Genomic DNA, 12790 nt, shown 5'->3' with positions numbered 1-12790 from the left:
AGGTGATAATCTCTGCGATGAAATAAGCGATAAAAGCTGTGAGGTCAAGTTTGGTCAGTTTGCTTGTACATAATATATAAACAAGAAAAGCACCAACTTAGGTTCTTAGGTTTTTACAATTAGGAAAATTCATTCAGCATCTGTTAACAGTTACATTTTATAAACAAACCAAATATTTTTCAGAAAGTTTCGAGAGGACTTATTGCTTTACAAATTAAGTAAGTTCACCCTGTATAAATATTTACATCAAAAAATATTTCGTTTGTGTGTAAGTCTGTTTTTTAAATACTCGCTGCTGAGCAATGTTTACTCAATGCTTCACCAAAGAACGCAGGCAAAGGAAATGGCTTTGACATCTTTTGGAATCCAGGCGACTCACAAACACAGAATAATGGCGGATGTTTTGGAACACGAAACCAATCTGCGGGTAAATCAATTGGAAATGATTATCATACACTAGCCATCTGTGCTAAGAAGGTGGCGAAAACTCTAGGAAATGCTCTGCCTACTGCCTGAGTAAGGAGATATATACTGTTGGGGTTTAGGTAACATAACACACGCTTCTACGAAATTATCATCATTTGAAATAGCGCTGTTTAAATGAAATTTATGAGGCTTTTAATGTTGTGTTACATGCTGACTTTTTTCATAAAACAAGAATTTTCCTAATATCCGATATATAGACAATGATTTTATTGCGGAAAAAAGGTAAAGGGTCTTAAAAAAGTCTTAAAATTAGAAATACGCAGATAATATTTCAAAAAATAAATCTATTTCTTTTACAAAACGCGATCTAGGAGAATTGAGAATTGATAAAAACAATTTCTATAATATTCAAATATATATTCTTTTCAGATAATAAGGTGAAAACGATAAAATAAATTTGCCTCCCCCAATATAGTGAGTAAGCTGTCCAGGGTAAAATGTGATATATGATACATGTGCTGCGCATCAAAAATGATTACTAACTCAGGGATTATTCTAAAGACAAGAGGTAAGGACTAGCTTCTTCTGTGTTTTCATTTTACTTTTAATTAACTTTGTGCTAATATTTTTTAACGATCTGCGTTAAAAACAACTTTTACCTAAATAATATTAAGGATTATAATAAAATGTTGTATGTCGTAGTCTTACCAAGGGTAATAGTAGAATGTTATTTAGAAAAAAAAAACTTTCGTTGTGCTGATTTTCGAATGTTTTCTTTAAATTGTATTTCTAATCAAGATATGAATGATTTATTGAATCTTTTCCTTTTTAAGTTGATTTAAAATCTTTCTCTTTGCAAAATTAAACAAAAAATATGTCGAGTGTCATAAACTTACAAAAAGAAAAAAAGAAAAAAAAATCAGTTGTGAGTGAAAGAACGTTCACATGTTCATGTATTCACTATTAAATCAATTTCTAAAAAATATATTAAGGAAAGTTTACTTATATTATCATAGGAAATAGATCAGAAAGATATGTATACATGTCATTTCTTCTTGCTTTACACAAGTAGATAGTTCTCTATTAAGTACACTTATCATTATATCTATCATTTACTTTCCTGACGCTAGTATTTGATCTGTGTATTTGAGCGTATTTGATTGTGTATTTGACTCTTTTGATAGCTAAAATCAAATATGAAATATGACACAGTTTTTCGCTAATTTCATTTGCTCTAAGATATGTATAATGTTCAATTATATCCAAAAGTCATACTTTTTTGATTGCAACAACTTAGCCCACAGCTCACCTTTAAAATCTTACCCTATATTTTACCCTTATTATACCTTTCTCAAAATAAAGTATGGAGATCAGAAAAGAGTATATTATAATCATGTAGATGAATCGTGTTAAAGATATATATTGATGCATGCTTCCTGTTCTTAGAAAATTGTTTATTAATGATTTTATATGGGGACAAATAACAGTCTAGCTTTTGCGCAACCTTTCAGTGTTAAGATTTTGCAAATTATACATGCTTAGAACACGCTCTTATCCATATATGTATCTACAAAACAGGTTTTGTAATAAACTTTAATAGCAATTCAACTTTCCTTTAGTTTCAAAAAAAAAAAAATAAAATAAATAAACTTCATGAATTTATGATAAAATTCTGCAAATGCAAATATCTTTCTGTGAAGTACTTTGAAAAAAGAAACCAATTGAATGCTACGATTACAATCATCTGACAATTTATAGAGGCTAAACGATTCTCGTTTTGTCCTAACTTTTTATAAAACTTCAGTGTGGCAGAGTTTATTTGATTAATTCTACATATGTTATCTTGTTATCTAATTAAAAAAAGAAGAAAACCTGTAACAAAACCCGCATTTTATGCCAGACTATACTTTTATATAGCATACTTAGATGTATAGGAACCCAATTTTTACGTCTGATATCCGTGGCTTTTTTCTTTCATGCTAGTATAGTACGCGTATCTTTCTGATAACAGAGCTGAGTATACATGTAGTAGCCATTTTTGTAAGTGGTTGAATATGCTATAAACTCTTAAGTGTTTGATTCGAAATACAAATCACTAGATACACTTAGGTTACCTATTGGCTATTGCTGTTTTCTTCTTTAGTCACGAGTCTAAAATTGCTTCCAAAGGGGTTCAAGTCCAAAAAAAGTGTTAAGGTACATGTATACATTGTATAGACTCGGGACTAGCTGGTGTTAATCACAAGTAATGGGGTTAAGAGATTATTTTAAAAAGTTCTAAGCCACCGATGTTACATTACCGGCAATCTGTCCACTGTTCAACAGTAATTTAAAAATACATATTTATTTTTTGGAAAAATTCTTCTTCACTAGCAAACATTGAGTAATGTTGGAGAGGTGGGGGAAAATGGCATTTTATTGGTTCAAATCGTGTACTAAAAATATTCTGAAAGTACGTACATTCGACAACTGATGACCAACTCTACATTTATATATATGGACGACGTATTATCAATTAACGATAGCTTCCATTGTATGTCAACTCGATATATCCTAGTGATCTTGAAATAAAAGATATCACAGAGTCTGAAACATCTCTTTCATATTTTGATATTTTACTAGAAAAGACGTTAATGGTAAGCCAATTTGCAACAACCAAGCTTAAAGATAAATGTGATGACCTCTACTCCCTTACTTATGTAGCAGTGCATCCTTCACACCTGCATATGGTATTAATGATTGTTTTATTGTTTAACGTCCCTCTCGAGAACTCTTCACTCATATGGAGATGCCTTCATTTAGTGGTGGAGAGCTACAGAGTTTGACCTATACTCGGCACTCAGGGCCATTGAGCAGTGGGGGATCTACCGGTATTTCGGGTCAACACCTTCATTGACAAAGGACTTAGGTTTATACGGTCTCATTCGAAGGACTGGTCTCCACATTGCACAGTGGGATTGAACCTGCGACGTAAGGATCAAATCTACTTCGCGACTCTAGAGCAGACGCTCTGACAACTAGGCCACTCGGGCGATGATATGGGGTTTATATTAGTTCTCAGTTAATTCAATACAGAAGAGGATGCTCTATTTATAAACAATTTCTAAAAAGAGACGAGCTAATGACAAACAAGTTAATGAAACGAGGATAAAACCGTCTCATTTGAAGTCTTCTTTCTGAAAGACTTTTGGTCGATACAATGACTTTGCCAGGAAATACAATACACCATTGAGTCAAATGCTGACTGAAGGTTTCATACTTATTATTTGTCCATTTTACACCTCCCGCATGAAAAGTGGGAGGGTTTAAAGTGATCAGGATGTCCGACCGTCTGTTTGTACGTCCGTCCGTCTTTTACGCTTTGGGGTACCCATCTCTTATCCGCAACTCCTCTTCTACAACTGAGTGAAATTTAATTAATGAGATTTTCATGGAATCTTTGATACATAGTACCATTGTGCACCTTCTACTTTCCTTTTTGATCGGACTCATTTCGGGTTTCATACCACAAAGATTAATTTATACTGCCATTCTTTCTATAATATTAAAGGGTACCCATCTCTTATCCGAAACTCCTCCTATACCACTGAATATTTAATGATACTTTCACAGAGTCTTTATAACATAATGCAACAATACCCCGGTATTTAACATTTTGATCTGACACTTTCGGGTCTTCCAGAGCAAAACATGGACTTTGCCATTATAATCATATGCGAGACGGGGATATCATTTAGTGAGCTCAGTGCTCAGAGTACCTCTAGTTTAAACACTGGATCGGCTACTTTTTTTTTTCGTTTTTCCCGATCACAGGGTGGATGTGACTAGTCGGAAGGGGATGTTCATTTCTCCATAGAACCTGATCATACTTCTATGTTTTGGAGGTCCGTGTTTGTTCTACTCTAATTTGTATTGTCTGAATGGACCTTTGAGCTTAAATATTGTTCGTTTATCTCCATATATTTCATGCATAAGTTTAACAACAGGTGCTGTATAGTTACTCTGGGGATTTTTAAGGCCCTTGGGTCTCCTGTTTAATCGCGTGAATTCTGCAATCGTCACAAAACTCTCATTATCCGACTCTCAGAACAAAATCATTTTGTTCGTAAACAAAATGCCCAGAGGTCATTGTTCGGAAATACATGTTCTTTGCAAGAAATAATAGGATGAAATATACATGTCATCTGTTCAAGAGTTCTTTCAAGCATAAAAGCAATTTCTTTTAGTGAATAAAGGCAAAGATAAAATAGGAAGATAACGAACAGTAGATTTCAAAAGTTCAAATAAACGATATAAATTGAGAGCAGGGCATTCACATACCCCTGAAAACTTCAAAAATTGGAACAGGTGCCATGGTGGAGCAAATATTCAGTGTCAACTGGTCAAACCCTACGTTACCCCATTTTCTTGATTGGATCTTTTTCGTGCCAACGTCTGCCAGGACACGAGGCCTCTGTTTTTAAGGTCTCATCCGAAGGACCCGCAACTTTCACTTCAAAGTGCCGAGCGCATTGCGAAAGAACAGTCGCTACCCATTTTTATGGGGTCAGTCGCGGACAATGATTTGTATTCAATATTCAATGTATCGAAAGGATGCAAGCAAGGTACGGATTTTATAGACCATAAAATTTGCGAAATGTTGGCTGTAAAGGAGATTGTTGATACCTTAATATCAATTAAGTAGTTGTAATTTTGCCATCAATCTAGTAAATTATCAAAAATTGAAACAAATTTGACTGACTCTTTTTTGCCTTCTGTTTATAAATAAAAAAAAGGTCCAATTAGAGGATTTTTTTCATATCTATAGAAACGTCATCATATAAGGTGAAAGGCTTCAAATTTTAACTGGACATTCAGGGTCAATGAGAATTGAAAGCTCTCCATCATATCATTACGAAAATCGTTTTTAGAGGTACCATCTGAAACCCTGGTATTTATTACCACTTCTAATGCCAGGCGCGTTGTGAAGAAAAAGACACTTCCTTGTTCGACGCAGTCCCTCTAACTCAGACATTCTGATCAAGATGCCAACTCTCAACTATTAGAGACTACAGTGACCAATAAATTAACAAATAAAGAAAATGTATGAAACTTCATCCTTAATGTCAAATTGAAGGCCACAGCAAGAGACTTCCTCTTTATAGAAATACAAAAAAGGATGAAAACATTAATAATACTGCAGACATGACATGTTTTGTTATCAAATATTAATAAAGCCGAGTGTTTCTAGCTTTTCGAGTGAATTAATAGTAAAATATAGCAAAAAGGAAAACAAACGAACACACTTAAATTTACGCTTGAAGCGAAGTGATTTTAAAAAGCTGTTGTTTAAAATGACCTACTGACAACTTAAAACAGGTACAATTATAAATACAAATTTACATTTTGAAATATTTTTATTTACAATATTGTAATTTCAAAAAAAAACAAAAAAAAACGTAGGCATGAAATAATTATTAATTCCTTGAAGGAGTTTCACGACTCTGTTTTCTTTACACAATATATAAATCTATAAATGTAAATTATTTGCAGATCTTGTCAAAAAATAAGACACATTTTCTAATGTCAGTAGACATCAATAGCCATATTACATTTCCTTAACCCGTTATATCAGTCGAGACACTAGTAATCACCACTCACAGAACAACGGCGATTTGTCTTTCTGGTTAAAGATAACAATGATCCGACTTTTTACAACTGCTGCTAAAAAGTGGTAATTTTCACAGGCTTTCCAGCCATATTATTAGATAAACCTCATCATTATACAAAGAATTAGATTTCTTAGATTTAATTTTCGTCTTTGTGACGTGCTGGATAGATTCATGAGTCTTGTGAGGCTTCAATATTGATTCTCGCCCGTCGGCATAGTTATAAAGGGGCATTAGGAGATAGGAATTAGACAAACATACCACAACTGAGACAGTGCAAGCTCTGTTCAAAATCCTTCAGATATAAACAGTTTGTACAAATACTTATTTTATGAACGTTCAGAATACTAACATTGATATAATTTTGTTTATCAATATTTACTGTATCTCTACCAAATGGTCCTACATTTTAAACTTCAAATTGAGTTTTCCTTTTAATGAAGAAGCAATTTTTTACATATTGTTTCAAATTCCATTTGGTATATTTTGAAGTTTTCACTGCTCAGTTTCTTACACAGCAAAATGATTTGGCTCTAGAATAGTTTGTAGATTTTTGCCCAATTTTACAATGTTGCCCGATAAAACGTATCAAAATATGTAGTTTCTTTACCTCTCAAATCGTTTAAGTTACTAAGTAATTTTCATTAAGTCAAATTATGATTCTCCATGCGAGATTTTTTAAACTACCATAAGCAATTGTATGCTCTTTATCATTTTCAAACAATTTATCTATCGAATTTGATGTTAACTAGTGCTAATTGTAACGGGGACCGTTACAGATGTTCCCCAAACGCTCCCCAACTCCCTTTCATAGTCATATTCCCTGTAAGCGTAATTAAATAAGATAAACTCTATGCATTTGAGACTTCAAGAACGTTTACCCAGAAGTGTACCATGTTCATTCAAATTTTATCATTGCACACTTGCTCATGTGAATGCACGTGCGTAATGAACATATCATATTGTCTACACAATCTAAATATTTTAATGTGCTAAATATTAAAGTACTTAATCCAAAAGTATAAAAAAAAAACACACATTCAAGTGTATTTTTGATTTTACCCATTTCACATGCACGCACATGCATACATGAGCATGGTGACCATACCTTCCTGTAGAAGTCCATTACATCTATCTATGTTATAAATCCCACCCCGTTTGGTTGAAAACCAAGGGAGTTATAGCTGTTTAAAGTTTCAGCCAATCAGATTGCAGCGCACGTACACGTACATGTATGCATGTGCATGGTGACCATACCTACTTGTAGAAGTCCATTATATATATCTATGTTCCAAATCCCATCCTGTTTGGTTGAAAACCAAGGGAGTTATAGCTATTTAAAGTTTCAGCCAATCAGATTGCAGCGCACGTACACGCACGTGTGTGCCTGTGCATGGTGACCATACCCTCTTGTAGAAGTCCATTACAAATATCTATGTTCCAAACCCCATCCTGTTTGGTTGAAAATCAAGGAAGTTATAGCTATTTAAAGTTTCAGCCAATCAGATTGCAGAGCACGTGCATGCACGTGTTTTCATGATAATTGCTATATATCATATTGTAGGAAATCCTAATGCATGGCTATGTTCAAAATTTCAAAAGATTTCGTCAAAAAGCAAGAAAGATATTGAGACTTTAGTTTCAGCCAATCAGAGCGAAGCGCACGTGCATGCACGTGAGATCTTGCTATTTTGACCATGACATCTTGTGCATACTACTAATATATCCTTACATTATGAGTTTCAAAACATTTCGTCAAAAAATAGAAAAGTTACGGTTAAATCCATTATATATTGGTCATTTCACGTTTTGCACGTGCGCGCTCTTGCAAGCACGTGCGCGCAAAATGACCTTCATTCCGCAAATCTACATAACATGTCTACTGACCCTAAAAACATTTCACCTAAATTGGATGTGTAGTTTACTAGATCATTCGCGGACAAAATTTTCCCGAGAAGAAAAATAATAATAATAATAATAATAAGAAACAGAGTAAAAACAATATGTTCCCCAACTTCGTTTGGGGAACATAATAAGGGATGAAAATAAATTGTCCTCATTTGATTCAGGAAAAGTGGGGCGTTGTCTTCATAAGTATTATCTTTAGAATAAACATCATTCATGAAGCTGAGAGCAATTAATACACGCCGCATTCCAGTACCCCCTGAAAATTAAAAAATAAGACTTCTTTTTATCAATACTGATACTGAAACGTTTATCGTAATTTTTCAAGTGATTCAGGTGAAAAAACAAACTGTTTCAGCTAAATGTTCTTTTTGGCAGACTTATTTGTTTATCTTCAGACGATGCAACTAAATTTTTACTAAAACTTTGTGAAAAAAATCTCTCAGAATTGAAAGTTTAACATATATCACAGTGTGTGTAAGTATTTGTTTTATCAATGTTTAGGATTCTTTTCATGAGAATAAAAAAAAATGAAAATATATCAATACTGAAATTTTAAAGCTGAAATGTATTTACTTTAGAGTCTATGTCTCTTTCCTACGACGGCGTATTCGTGCCATTTTAATAATGAAGAATTTTTTTTTTTAAATCGTTTGAACGATTTAAGAAAACGTTTGTACGATTTAACAAATTGTTTGTATAATTTAATAAATCGTTTGTACAATTTAATAAATCGTTTGTACAATTTAATAAGTCGTTTGTACGATTTAATAAGTCGTTTGTACGATTTAATAAATTGTTTGTACAATTTAGTAAATCGTTTGTACAATTTAATAAATCGTTTGTACAATTTGTTTGTTAAATCGTTTGTACAATTTATTAAATCGTTTGTACAATTTATTAAATCGTTTGTACAATTTATTAAATCGTACAAACAATTTTTTAAATCGTACAAACGTTTTGTTAAATCGTAAAAACGGTTTCCTAAATTGTTCAAACGATTTATAAAAATCGTACAAACTATTTTAATAAATCGTATGAACGATTTAATAAATTGTACAAACGACTTATTAAATTGTACAAACGACTTATTAAATTGTACAAACGTCCTTATTAAATTGTACAAACGATTTATTAAATTGTACAAACGATTTGTTAAATTGTACAAACAATTTATTAAATCGTACAAACGTTTTCTTAAATCATTCAAACGATTTTAAAAAAAATTTCTACATTGTTAAAATGGCACGAATACGCCGTCGTACTTTCCTCTCTTTGGTCAGAGATATTTTCTGCTTCGAGAGTTTTTTACTGCATTAAACTTGTTTCATTATGTAGCTTCTTTTTCTTAAAATAGAACGTAGAGGGGGAAAAATAATGCACGTGCTTCTGTCATGTGGTTGTGTCAAAATTCAGTCTTCATTTAAAAACGAAATCATCATCAATGAAACAATGGAATTAAAGACATGCTTTTTTACTTTTTAGATTTTATAGTCGAATGACTTCAATATGGAAACCAATGGAAAATCCAAATATTATATAACAGATGACCCGAATCAAGTGGATTTCAAAGGGTAAGCTGTGGATAAGTCTACTAATTACACAAAGACTTAGTATGTCAAAGGTGAAGATAAAAACAATGATCGATCTCAGAAATCATTTAAAGAGTACAAATTCGTGAACAGGTTATAAAATAAAACCCCTGTAAATTTCACTAGAGGTAGGATCAGGTCTAAGGGAAGAAAGATTTTCCCGTTAACTGGTCACACCCGTCGCAAGCCATATGAAGGAACAATCCATAGTTAAAGTTTGTATAAAACAATGGCCTCAATCTAGACGTATGAAAAATGTCAGTCCAAAACGACCTGTTTTTAAAAACAAATATAAAATCACATAATTTTCGTTTGGTTAAATTTTCGAGGTTCGAGAAAGAAATGTTGTTTTTTAGAGCTTTGGATTCGTGGTTGGAGAAGTGTTGAGTATGGCCATGAATTCGAGGGTTTCTCCATTCCCCATTTTCAAAAGTGAGTTATCTCCCCTCAAAATCGGAACTCTTCAACACTAGCATAACTTCCGCGGACTACATGATACGATAATCCAACAAAATAGTGATCAACTTACACGCTGTATTTAAAAATTTTAAAAGTAGGAAACGGTTTGCATTTTTTTTTAGATAATAAATTATTTATCTACCCCCCCCCCTTTCTAGAAAGCTATACGAATTAGCCAGGCACGTAGCATCGTCTTTAAAAAAGGGGGGGTAGCCAAAGAAATATTTTTTTCTTACCTGGAAAAGTTGGCAAGCAAAGAAAAACCTTTCCCAAAGTTGAAAAAGCTACTTATTTCAGTACCAGTTCCTTGGCATACAATACTACATTTCCCTTATATAACTTTACCGTAGTATAAACTGTGAGTGTGTGGGGGGGGGGGGGGTGGGGGTGGGGCTTGGCAACCTGTCTATCAATGAACATTTTCAATAGAAAAAGTAATATTGGGAAAAAAGTGGGGGTTGGGCTAAACCCCTTGACCCCGCACCCCCCCCCCCTCCGTGCGTACAGGTACAGAGAATATGTAAATGGGTTGAACAGTTGAATATGAACCATAGTTGTGAAAATTAAAAATTATTAGAATTTTTAATTTTGAATTCAATAAAATTACGGTACTTATATTTTTTCACAGATGTACATGTATGTCAGTTACACGGAGTCTCTCTCTCTCTCTCTCTCTCTCTCTCTCTCTCTGATATTGTTTTTTACACACTTTGCAAAAAAAGAATAACTTATAAAAATAAATACATGTACTTACACTGAAATGATTTAAAAAAAATAAATAACACTTAAGAAAAGATTGTTTTCAGTTAATTAACGAGAAATACGCTAGGAAATTATTGTATCAATTTCGTGTTTCTGCTCTCAGTTCTCTGATCTAAAACAAAATGTGTATTTTACTCGGGAATATACATGTACATATGCTTAGATCCTACACTAAAACTTTGATTAAATGCAGCTCAGACTTTATACGACATATGTAACACGAATTAGTCTTTCTTCGTTACCTGAGCACATGAGATTAAATTATTCATTTAGAATTCCATTCAAAGATTTAATACTAAATAGTGAATAAATTATTTTACAAATAAAAAATTCTAGAAACACGGTTAATTCAAATGAAATAGGCCTTTAATTGTCACCAAATGTGTTCTTGTAAGTAAAAGTTCTATGTTATGACATACAATCGAGCAAAAACGCAGTTTCTTGGTATTGGTCGCGGAAGACGAACTACTGCTGTATATGCAGCAATTTCAGAGGTAAAACTGTAGATGGACATGTCATCAGTCTTCAAAAAATTCCTAGAGATACAATGAAAATATGGCTGCAGCAGGCTAGATTAATTCGTAAACACTTTATAACTAAAAATTTGTTCCGCACATTTTGTAAATAATGATGATCCGTCTGCAGAACATCCACTACCGAAAATTAGCTTTTTTTGTTTGTTTTTTTTTTTAAATAGGCCTATTCGAATATGTATCAGCATTTTATCAGTAATTTGTTTCTTTTTTTTTTTTGTAAAGGGGGGGGGGGGGGTCACACAGCACCTTATAATAGTACTACACAGATTAATACAAACCCAGAAAGAGACTATGAGTGGGCAATTTAAAAAAAAAATACGAATCAGTTAAGATTTCTTTTTATTCACAAACACAATAATATTTTTCCATATGACAGAGGCATACACCATGAACATGTTTACATCAAGAACGTCCGCGGAAGTGACTTTATTTATAGCGCATGCGTATTAAACACAGTAAAAGAGTTCCCTTCAGGGGTAATAACTCACCTTTTGAAAATGGGGAATACTTCGAAAACAAAGAAAATGCCCCCCCCCCCGAAAATTGGTGATTTCACAGTAATTTTGATATTTATCATCTATGGGCAAAGGGGGACAAAAATTATGAATTTCATTGTCCGTATCCCCTTGGATTTGAGTGCTTGACTAGTTGTCATTTTGGCATATTCAAGGAAGAAAAAATATGCGCTCTATATCTTTGGAATAAAAATTACTAGAACTTTAAAATAAAACAAAAAGTTTATGACATGACGATATGTTACATTATGACTCTAACCCAAGGTCATTGTGAAAAATTTGGTTTCCTTGCCACATATATCGTATAATTATTATAGTTTAAAATATATTTTATTCACAGAAATGGATTGAACAGCAGGCGTAACTGCCTATGATCGTTCTCTCCATATAATTATTATGACAGATCTTTAATTTCCTAATGGAGAAATATTGGATCTTAATATTTCGTTAAGAGTTTATTGTATGTCGAGATGATATGTCATTTGTTACCAAGGTCACTTCATCAAGTTCAATGTCACATTTACGACATTGAAAATAGACACTTTAAAAAATTCTGCAGGAAGTAAGAGGTGTTTTGTGAGCAGTGCATCTAATTGTACATATGTAATTAGCAAAGGTGACAAATTCAAAACCACTGGGATAGGGACTCTGGTGTTATTGTAGGGCTCTTTTGAACAGGGAAATTCTTTGTATGACGGAGTGTGACCGGTAGACAGGGGATGCTCAATCCGCGATGGCACCTGATCCCACCGCTGATGTTTAGAGGTCCATGTTTGCTCTGTTCCTGATTTGCATTGAATGGACTTATGAGCTTGAATATTGTTCGTTTTCTCCCTCCATATTTTATTTGTAGGAAAGCTGATTGTATGTTGTTTAAATTTACACCACATTCGAGAATTTTTCACTTATATAGAGACGTCACCATGTACCGATGAAGGCTTTGAATT

At 33.2% G+C, this 12790-nt stretch overlaps 1 long non-coding RNA gene across 1 annotated transcript; it reads left to right on the top strand.

Annotated features, from left to right (window-relative positions):
• The first annotated feature begins 546 nt into the window (after window positions 1-546).
• LOC134283387 (uncharacterized) lies at window positions 547-9509 on the top strand. The gene is made up of 3 exons (XR_009995470.1): window positions 547-708; window positions 856-994; window positions 9465-9509. It is a non-coding gene; the product is annotated as an uncharacterized LOC134283387 (long non-coding RNA).
• The last annotated feature ends 3281 nt before the right edge of the window (window positions 9510-12790 follow it).

This window comes from Saccostrea cucullata, unplaced genomic scaffold (genome assembly GCF_032062105.1).
Source record: "Saccostrea cucullata isolate Sc308-1 unplaced genomic scaffold, CSIRO_AGI_Scuc_v1 ctg5064, whole genome shotgun sequence".
In the NCBI taxonomy this organism is placed as follows: Eukaryota; Metazoa; Mollusca; class Bivalvia; order Ostreida; family Ostreidae; genus Saccostrea; species Saccostrea cuccullata.
This window is presented reverse-complemented; position numbering and strand designations above follow the sequence as displayed.